Genomic DNA, 10,000 nt, shown 5'->3' with positions numbered 1-10,000 from the left:
AGCAAGCCCATGTAATGCTTTGTAGGTTAGCAGTAAAACCTTGAAATCAGCCCTTGCCTTAACAGGAAGCCAGTGTAGGGAGGCTAACACTGGAGTAATATGATCAAATTTTTTGGTTCTAGTCAGGATTCTAGCAGCCGTATTTAGCACTAACTGAAGTTTATTTAGTGCTTTATCCGGGTAGCCGGAAAGTAGAGCATTGCAGTAGTCCAGCCTAGAAGTAACAAAAGCATGGATTAATTTTTCTGCGTCATTTTTGGACAGAAAATTTCTGATTTTTGCAATGTTACGTAGATGGAAAAAAGCTGTCCTTGAAACAGTCTTGATATGTTCTTCAAAAGAGAGATCAGGGTCCAGAGTAACGCCGAGGTCCTTCACAGTTTTATTTGAGAAGACTGTACAACCATCCAGATTAATTGTCAGAAGACAACTAAATGCAGCACTCACCTTTGATGATCTTCATCAGATGACAACCCTAGGACATTATGTTATACAATACATGCATGTTTTGTTCAATCAAGTTCATATTTATATCAAAAACCAGCTTTTTACATTAGCATGTGACGTTCAGAACTAGCATTGATCTGACCTTTTGAACTGTTTGTTTGTTCCGACTTTTTTATGTATAAAAAGTGCATTTTGGCTTGATTTCCGGGGAATTCGCTAACATTTTACTAAATTACTCACGATAAATGTTCACAAAAAGCATAACAATTATTTTAAGAATTATAGATACAGACCTCCTCTATGCACTCGATATGTCCGATTTTAAAATAGCTTTTTGGTGAAAGCACATTTTGCAATATTCTAAGTACATAGCCCAGGCATCACGGGCTCGCTATTTAGACACCCGGCAAGTTTAGCACTCACCATAATCATATTTACTATTATAAAAGTTTGATTACCTTTTGTTGTCTTCGTCAGAATGCACTCCCAGGTCTGCTACTTCAATAACAAATGTTGGTTTGGTCCAAAATAATCCATCGTTATATCCGAATAGCGGCGTTTTGTTCGTGCATTCCAGACACTATCCGAAATGGTAAAGAGGTGTCGCGCGCATGGCGCAATTCGTGACAATAAAATTCTAAATATTCCATTACCGTACTTCGAAGCATGTTAACCGCTGTTTAAAATCAATTTTTACGCCATTTTTCTCGTAGAAAAGCGATAATATTCCGACAGGGAATCTCCTTTTCGGCAAACAGAGGAAAAAATCACAATGGCGGGGGCGGTCGGGTCTCGCGCATAAGCCCAGAGTCCCTTGATCGGCCACTTGAGGAAGGCGATAATGTGTTTCAGCCTGGGGCTGGAATGACGACATTCTGTTTTTTCCCGGGCTCTGAGCGCCTATGGAAGACGTGGGAAGTGTCACGTTAGAGCAGAGATCCTTAGTAAAAGATAGAGATGGAAAAGAAGTTCAAGAAATGGTCAGACAGGCCACTTCCTGTAAAGGAATCTCTCAGGTTTTGACCTGCCATTTGAGTTCTGTTATACTCACAGACACCATTCAAACAGTTTTAGAAACTTTAGGGTGTTTTCTATCCATATGTAATAAGTATATGCATATTCTAGTTACTGGGTAGGAGTGGTAACCAGATTAAATCGGGTATGTTTTTTATCCAGCCGTGTCAATACTGCCCCCAAGCCCTAACAGGTTAATTGAGTCATACTCACTCCAACCCTTTACCCGTGGTTCATTGAATTTCTTCACTTTTCCATGAGGAGCACCGGCGAAGCGGGGCTACGGCTCTTTCGAATGGTCAGCCATTTGACCCCCGGTTGATCCGCATGTCGGGGTGGACTCGTTTCTGGCTTACCGACTGGCCATCAGTTGCACGAATCACCTAGGTGCTACGCACTACTTACCTGGAAACGAGCCCCAAGGGCTGACGCTGACTATCTAGGGTCCTCCAGCTGGGAAGGGCATCCAGTTCCTGCTGTTTCACTTCGTCCGTCACGGAGAGAGACCTGAGGGCGACAAAAGAGTGGGATTATTCGACCGTGCGTCGGGTTGGTAGTGCCCTCTGCATTGTATGGAACTGTAACACTATGTGTGAGTTTCGCCGGTGTGAGTGATACATCTTACCACTCCGCCCCTGTGCACTTTACCATGTGCGCATATGCATGTAGTGTACATCCCTTTCGGCCTGCATTTTTATCCGCTCTATTCACCATGGGGTAGTTATTACCCCTGGGTCCTCAGAACCTAGGACCCATCCGTAGACGGTATGTTTTTGCAAGGGGTTAGTCACATGCCATCCCACTTCATGCTCTGAGAAGCGTGGAAGGGGGCTCCCACCTTAATGTGTAGAGTCCCGTACTCAGGCGAACCTGAGACCTGGTACTAACCGCTAAGCACCGGCCGTCTCCCTTTAATGCTCACTCTTGACGAGCCTCGTTAAGGTTTACGTTCGAATCAACCTTCGCGGTTTAGAGTTACCTAAGTATGTGGGAGACGCGCGTTTAAACGTTTCACCACAGAAGCTCTGTGATCAGACTGCTGTTGCCGAAGCTCCATCAGCCGTCTCCCAGAACTTAGTTCCCCCCCTCCCAGCCGGAGCTGGGGACGCGTTCGAGCCACCATTCTCTGGTTGGCTGCTCTTGTTTGCATCGTTATCGACACCTGACAACAGGTGACCTACAAGGAGGGGTTGGAGGCACCCTACTAGAGTGCGACCTCCCTTACCTCCCTGCACTAACATGCCAGAGACCGTTCGACCTGCCCCTACCAGGTGTCATACGAGAAGGGACAGGAGGGGTCCTACTATAGGGCCCCCTCCCTACCTCCTCGCACTAACCTGTCAGAGATAGATCTACTCACCCCCACCAGGTGTCATACAAGGAGGGGTTGCTGAGGCCCTACTAGAGGGCCCCTCCCTTACCTCCTCATACTATCCTGCTAGAGATTTTTCAATATTCCCTTAACTTCTCTAGGGTACGTGGGACGGTAGCGTCCCACCTGATCAACATCCAGTGAAATTGCAGAGTGCCAAATTCAAAAACAGATTACAAATTCATAAAACATAAGTGTTAAACATCGGCTTAAAGATTAACTTCTTGTTAATCCAGCCGCTGTATCAGATTTCAAAAAGCTTTATGGCAAAAGCAAACCATGCGATTATTTGAGGACAGCGCCCAGCAGACAAATCATTACAAACAGTTACCAGCCAAGTAGTGGTAGTCACAAAAGTCAGAAATAGCGATAAAATGAATCCCTTACCTTTGATCTTCATATGGTTGCACTCACAAGACTCCCATTTACTCAATAAATGTTCATTTTGTTCGATAAAGTCCCTCTTTATATCCAAAACCTCCGTTTTGTTCAGTAATCTACAGGCTCAAAGGCAGTCACAAAAAGAAGATGAAAAATCCAAAAAGTGTTAGTAAAGTTCATAGAAACATGTCAAACAATGTTTATAATCAATCCTCAGGTTGTTTTCAGTCATATTAATCAATAACATTTCAACCGGACAAAAGCTTCGTCAATATAAAAGGAAAACAAGAAAGGCGTGCTTTCGGTCGTGCGCATGAAAAAACCTCTGGGACACTGCAGTGTCCACTCATTGACTGGTCTTACTCCCTAATTTTTCAGAATACAAGCCTGAAACAATTTCCAAAGACTGAAATCTAGTGGAAACCATAGGAAGTGCAATTTGAGTCCTAAGTCATTGGAATCTGTATAGGCAGTCTATGGAAAACTACAAACAAAAAAATCCGACTTCCAGGATGGAGTTTTCGCGGGTTTTTGCCTGCCATATCAGTTCTGTTATACTCACAGACATTATTTTAACAGTTTTGGAAACATTGAAGTGTTTTCCATCCAAATCCACCATTATATGCATATCCTAGCTTCTGGGCATGAGTAGCAGGCAGTTTACTTTTGGCACGCTTTTCATCCAAAATTCCGAATGCTGCCCCCATCCCAAAAAAGGTTACCTCTTATGGCTAGGGGGCAGTATTTTCACGGCTGGATAAAAAACGTACCCGATTTAATCTGGTTACTAATCCTACCCAGTAACTAGAATATGCATATACGTATTATATATGGATAGAAAACATCCTAAAGTTTCTAAAACTGTTTGAATGGTGTCTGTGAGTATAACAGAACTCAAATTGCAGGTCAAAACCTGAGAGATTCCTTTACAGGAAGTGGCCTGTCTGGAACTTCTTTGCCATCTCTATCTTTTACTTAGGATCTCTGCTCTAACGTGACACTTCCTACGTCGTCCATAGGCGCTCAGAGCCCGGGAAAAACCTGAATGTCGTCATCCCAGCCCCAGGCTGAAACACATTATCGCCTTTCTCAAGTGGCCGATCAAGGGACTCTGGGCTTAGGCGCGTGACCTGAACGCCCCCGTCTTTGTGATTTTTTTCCTCTGTTTGCCTAAAAGGAGATTCCCGGTCGGAATATTATCGCTTTTCTACGAGAAAAATGGCATAAAAATGGATTTTAAACAGCGGTTGACATGCTTCGAAGTACGGTAATGGAATATTTAAAAAAAAATTGTCACGAATTGCGCCATGCGCGCGACCCTTCTTTACCATTTCGGATAGTGTCTGGAACGCACGAACAAAACGCCGCTATTCGGATATAACGATGGATTATTTTGGACCAAACCAACATTTGTTATTGAAGTAGCAGTCCTGGGAGTGCATTCTGACGAAGACAACAAAGGTAATGAAACTTTTGTAATAGTAAATCGGAGTTTGATCAGGGCTAAACTTGGTCGGTGTCTAAATGGCTAGCCGTGATGGCTGGGCTATCTATTGAGAATATTGCAAAATGCGCTTTCACCGAAAAGCTATTTTAAAATCGGACATATCGAGTGCATAGAGGAGTTCTGTATCTATAATTCTTAAAATAATTATGTATTTTGTGAACGTTTATCGTGAGTAATTTAGTAAATTCACCGGATGTTTGCGGGGGGTATGCTAGTTCTGAACGTCACATGCTAATGTAAAAAGCTGGTTTTTGATATAAATATGAACTTGATTGAACAAAACATGCATGCATTGTATAACATAATGTCCTAGGGTTGTCATCTGATGAAGATCATCAAAGGTTAGTGCTGCATTTAGCTGTGGTTTTGTTTTTTTGACATTATATGCTAGCTTGAAAAATGGGTGTCTGATTATTTCTGGCTTGGTACTCTGCTGACATAATCTAATGTTTTGCTTTCGCTGTAAAGCCTTTTTGAAATCGGACAGTGTGGTTAGATAAAGGAGAGTCTTATCTTTAAAATGCTGTGAAATAGTCATATGTTTGAAAAATTGAAGTTTTTGTATTTTTGAGGAATTTGTCATTCGCGCCATGCCTATCATTGGATATTGGAGCAGGTGTTCCACTAGCGGAACGTCTAGATGTAAGAGTTAAGGACGGCATTGTCAGACACTTTCAAATCCATCATAGCCTGGTGAAAGTACAATATAAATGTGGCTCGTGTGGGCGTTCTGGCCCCAGTAGTCATGCAATCTCCTGCCACCTTTCTAAGTGCAACGGCGCGGCAGAGACCAGGGTTGCGGCTGTGACAGCCTTCGCTGCGAACACTGCAAAAAAAGCTTCGGTTCTGGGGTCGGCCTCTCCCAACATAAGTGACACGTCCATGTAGCCTTTTATTGCCAGCAGAAGTCAGAGGAAGTGAGAACGATGAAAGAAAAGCGGAACAGGAAGGAAAATACCAACAAGGGCTGGACAGAATGGGGGAAAAACAGGAGATGAACCGCCGATATAAGCTATTTGAGGGCCACAAAGCGATCCATAGTATGGTCGCAAGGGGCCTGCTGGGAAGGACCCGAGAGCAGGTTAGGTATAAATGAGGATGCCTGAGAAAGGCAGCGACCCTAAGCGATGGTCCTGTGGAAGGCCCTGCAGCGAACAATGATCCCAGGTGGCAGTCCAACCCAGGTGAACCGCCACCCCCAATACACGGGGTGCACGACAAACTCAGAGCTGCGGCCGAGGCCTACAGGAGGATGGTAGGGGATCTCAAAATCGGGACCATCACATTATCTTTGAGGGGTGTGGATCAGAAGGGGGCATTGATTGAGTCCTCGGCACTGGAAATACAGAAGCTGTTGGGCAAAGTTGCGGGACACCACAGAAAGAGCGGTATGGCAAAAAGTAAGCCTATGAGCGGAAACAAGAAATGGAAAGTAAAGAGGGCGGCCTTCTGTCTACAACAGATGTTGTTTGACAAAGACCAGTCCAAACTAGCGACCCTAATCTTAGACGAGGAGGTGAAAGGTTCGTGCTCCATTCCCATGCCAGAACTCACTCTGGCCTTTGCCGACCGATGGCAGGTCAAGAAGCCTTTCAACACGCTGGGTCAATTCCGTGCAGAAGGAGGGGCCAACAATGGTGAATTCCAGCATCTGATCTCAGCAATGGAGGTATACGAAAACCTCAAAGAAATGAAAAAAGGGACAGCAGCGGGACCAGATGGAGTGACTAGAGAAAGACTGTAAAGTTGGGACCCAAAAGGAATCAAGTTGGCTAGCTTATTCTCGATGTGGTTGGTCCTACTGTCGACCTTCAAAGAGTGCCGCACTACCCTAATACCAAAAACGTCTGATCCAGGAGTGCAGCGGCAGATCAGAGGATGGCGGCCCATTACCATCAGCTCTGTAGTGGCAAGGCTCTTCTCAAGGATTATTACAGCCAGGCTAGCATGTGCCTGCCTGATAAATCCAAGACAGAGGGGTTTCATATCCGCCCCAGGGTGTTCAGAAAATTTGATGATCCTCCAGGGGCTCATCAAGCAGAGTAAAAAACAACAAACACCACTAGCAGTGGTATTTGTGGACTTTGCGAAGGCTTTCGACTCGGTATCACATGAGCACCTCCAGCGTGTTCTAGAGCAAAGGGGCCTCGACCAGCACATCATGGCGTTAATTGGGAGCACCTATGAGAAAAGCACAATGAGGATCATCATAGACGGAATGAAATCCTCGATGATTGACATGTCGGTCGGTGTTAAGCAAGGTGACCCAATGTCACCGCTGCTGTTCAATCTGGCCCTGGATCCCTTGATCCAGGATAACTCGCAGCACAGTTGAAGAATCGGACTTTGAGGGAACATGGCTGAGAGCCGGTGGGAATGACACAGGGAGGCCCTCCCTCGAAGACAACTTAACTGGCTTAGTGATGCCGCGGTGCCCAATCCCATGTGATTGGAGGCAGGAGGAAATGCGGAAATGGATCAGCCTGGCAACCCAAGGTATAGGGACGCAGGCCTTTGGCAATGACAAAACCAGCAATACTTGGCTGGCTAATCCCTCCTCAGTGGGATTAAAGCAAGGCCAGTACATCGATGGGCTTAAGTTGAGGGCAAACGTTTATCCCACCTGGGAAATGTTAGCAAGAGGAAGGCCGGAGATGGATTCCTCGTGCAGGCGCTGTCCAGCCCCATACGAATCCTGCTCACACATCCTCGGTCAATGCCCGACGATCCAAAGAGCCCGCATAAATAGGCACAACAGGGTGTGTGACCTATTAGTAACAGAAGCCGAAAGCAACGGATGGAACGTTATCAAAGAGATGCGTATATTTTCACAGGATGGTAAACTGAGGAAACCAGACTTGATATTCGTGAAAAAAAACATAGCTTTGGTGGTCAATGTTACTGTGCGATACGAAGTCGCCTTCGACACCCTCAAGGTGGCTAGTGCGCAATCTTTTGAGATCTATCTCCCCACTGCTCCGGCTATCCTAAAAAAGCTACCTGGAGTCAACAAGGTAACCTTTTTGGTTTCCCAGTAGGGGCCAGGGGAAAGTGGCCCACTCGTAACAACCAAGTGCTGCGGGCCATGGAAGTATTGGATTGCCGAAGGACGGCCTTCGCAAAGCTGGTAAGCCAGAGAGTGCTGCGCTACTCTATAGACTTGCTGAGAGAATTTTTCCACGTGGCCCGGCTCGAGGAAGAGACCTCAAGTGATGATGGTGGCTAAATCACCCGGGGCCACATCAGGCCAAGTGGGTTTGATATTCCTCGATACTCCTGACAACGAAAACCCCAACAATGGTTGGGAGATCACTTTGACGGTCAGCAGAGCAAAGTGGAACTCTGACGGTGGTGCAGGCCGAAGGTAGTAAACAAGTGATGGCTACGGCTCTCGATCCCCTACATGTCCAGGTTGCCTGGGTTGCGCCCGACCGGCTCCATTCTCCCTTACCCGCTAGGCACGGCCACCTGTGGGCAGGTGCGTTGGTCACATCCGAATGGGACTGGGGGCTGCCAGTGAACCGGGTCATCCCACCTCAGTCTCCAATACCAATGACTAGGTCATTCCAATACATTTAAATGTTTCCCCTTAAGTATTTCACCACTTAGCCCGCAGCTCAGTTCATGTACTGGGATTATGATGATTATGGTGTCGATGGTCGGGGTCGTGGCTGGGGGAGGGTTTGTAGCAGGAGATGGTTCAGACCGAGCTGGCTGTGGTGGCAACACAACCTCCTTTCCTTCGTTATCCAATGGCCTGGAAGAGGTCCTTAATTCACTCACCCACTGAGGTGACACAATGCCTGGGTCCCCAACTGCATCCCGCCATCCAGGGGAGCCCCGGCTTGTGGTCTGAGAGTTGCTTAGGCAGTGACGTTTTCTCGGATGGCTAGACCGGGGTTCGTTCAAGTTTGAGATATCACCGAGTGTCGGCTGGGTCATTCCCGATTGCCCTTCGCCTCTCCTGTGCTTATGCGTCTGACTTTATATCCCAAAAACTCAGTTTTGTTGTCGCATTTTGTTCAGTAAACCAATGGCTCCAAGGCGGTCACAACAGGCAGACGAATACATACTAAAAGTACCGGTAAAGTTCGTTGAAACTTGTCAAACGATGTTCATAATTAATCCTCAGGTTGTTTATTGTCTTTATAATCAATACTATTTCAACCGGACAATACCGTTTTCAATAGAAAGGAAAAATAACAAACGGCGCACTCACGGGAGCGCGCCAAATCAGGTCTGCAAACTTCCTCTGTCCTCTGACCAAAATGGCTTTTTACACGTTGTTTTTCAAAATAAAAGCCTGAAACCATGTCTAAAGACTGTTGACATCTAGTGGAAGCCATAGGAACTGCAATCTGATTCCTAACCCATTGGATTCTCTATAGGTATTGAGTTGAAAAAGAGCCACTAGAAAATAATTCCACTTCCTGGATGGATTCTTCTCAGGTTTTTGCCTGCCATATCAGTTCTGTTTTACTCACAGACATTATTTTAACAGTTTTGGAAACTTTAGAGTGTTTTCTATCCAATACTACTAACAGGCAGTAACAGGTAGTTTACTTTGGGCACGCTTCTCATCCGGAGGTGAAAATACTGCCCCCTACCCAAGATAGGTTAACCTGTTAGGGCTAGGGGGCAGCATTTGCACGTCTGGATAAAAAAAATGTACCCGATTTAATCTGGTTACTAATCCTACCCAGTAACTAGAATATGCATATACTTATTATATATGGATAGAAAACACTCTAAAGTTTCTAAAACTGTTTGAATGGTGTCTGTGAGTATAACAGAACTCATTTGGCAGGCAAAACCCTGAGACATTTTCTGACAGGAAGTGGATACCTGATGTGTTGTATTACCTTTAAACCTATCCCATTGAAAAACACAGGGGCTGAGGAATATTTTGGCACTTCCTATTGCTTCCACTAGATGTCACCAGCCTTTACAAAGTGTTTTGAGTCTTCTGGAGGGAGATCTGACCGAACAAGAGCCATGGAACGATGATGTCCCATTAGACACCTGGCGCGCGAGTTCATGTTGGGTACCCTCGTTCCAATACGTTATAAAAGAGTATGCATTCGTCCACCTTGAATACTATTCATGTTCTGGTTAAAAAGGCCCTAATGATTTATGCTATACAACGTTTGACATGTTTGAACGAACGTAAATATATTTTTTCCCCCTCGTTCATGACGAAAGTCCGGCTGGCTTAGATCATGTGCTAACAAGACGGAGATTTTTGGACATAAATGATGAGCTTTTTTGAACAAAACTAC

At 45.4% G+C, this 10,000-nt stretch overlaps 1 long non-coding RNA gene across 1 annotated transcript in view; it reads left to right on the top strand.

The window, feature by feature from the left end:
* Positions 1 to 10,000, top strand: part of LOC123728984 (uncharacterized) — a 13,961-nt gene that overhangs the window by 1,858 nt on the left and 2,103 nt on the right. Inside the window, exon 2 of the long non-coding RNA XR_006760674.1 lies at positions 2,224 to 2,226. This is a non-coding gene — a long non-coding RNA (uncharacterized lncRNA). The remainder of the gene's footprint in view (positions 1 to 2,223; positions 2,227 to 10,000) is intronic.

The sequence above is a fragment of the Salmo salar genome, chromosome ssa19 (genome assembly GCF_905237065.1).
Source record: "Salmo salar chromosome ssa19, Ssal_v3.1, whole genome shotgun sequence".
NCBI lineage: Eukaryota > Metazoa > Chordata > Actinopteri > Salmoniformes > Salmonidae > Salmo > Salmo salar.
Note: the sequence above shows the minus strand (reverse complement) of the source record. Positions and strands in the feature narration are given on the sequence as shown.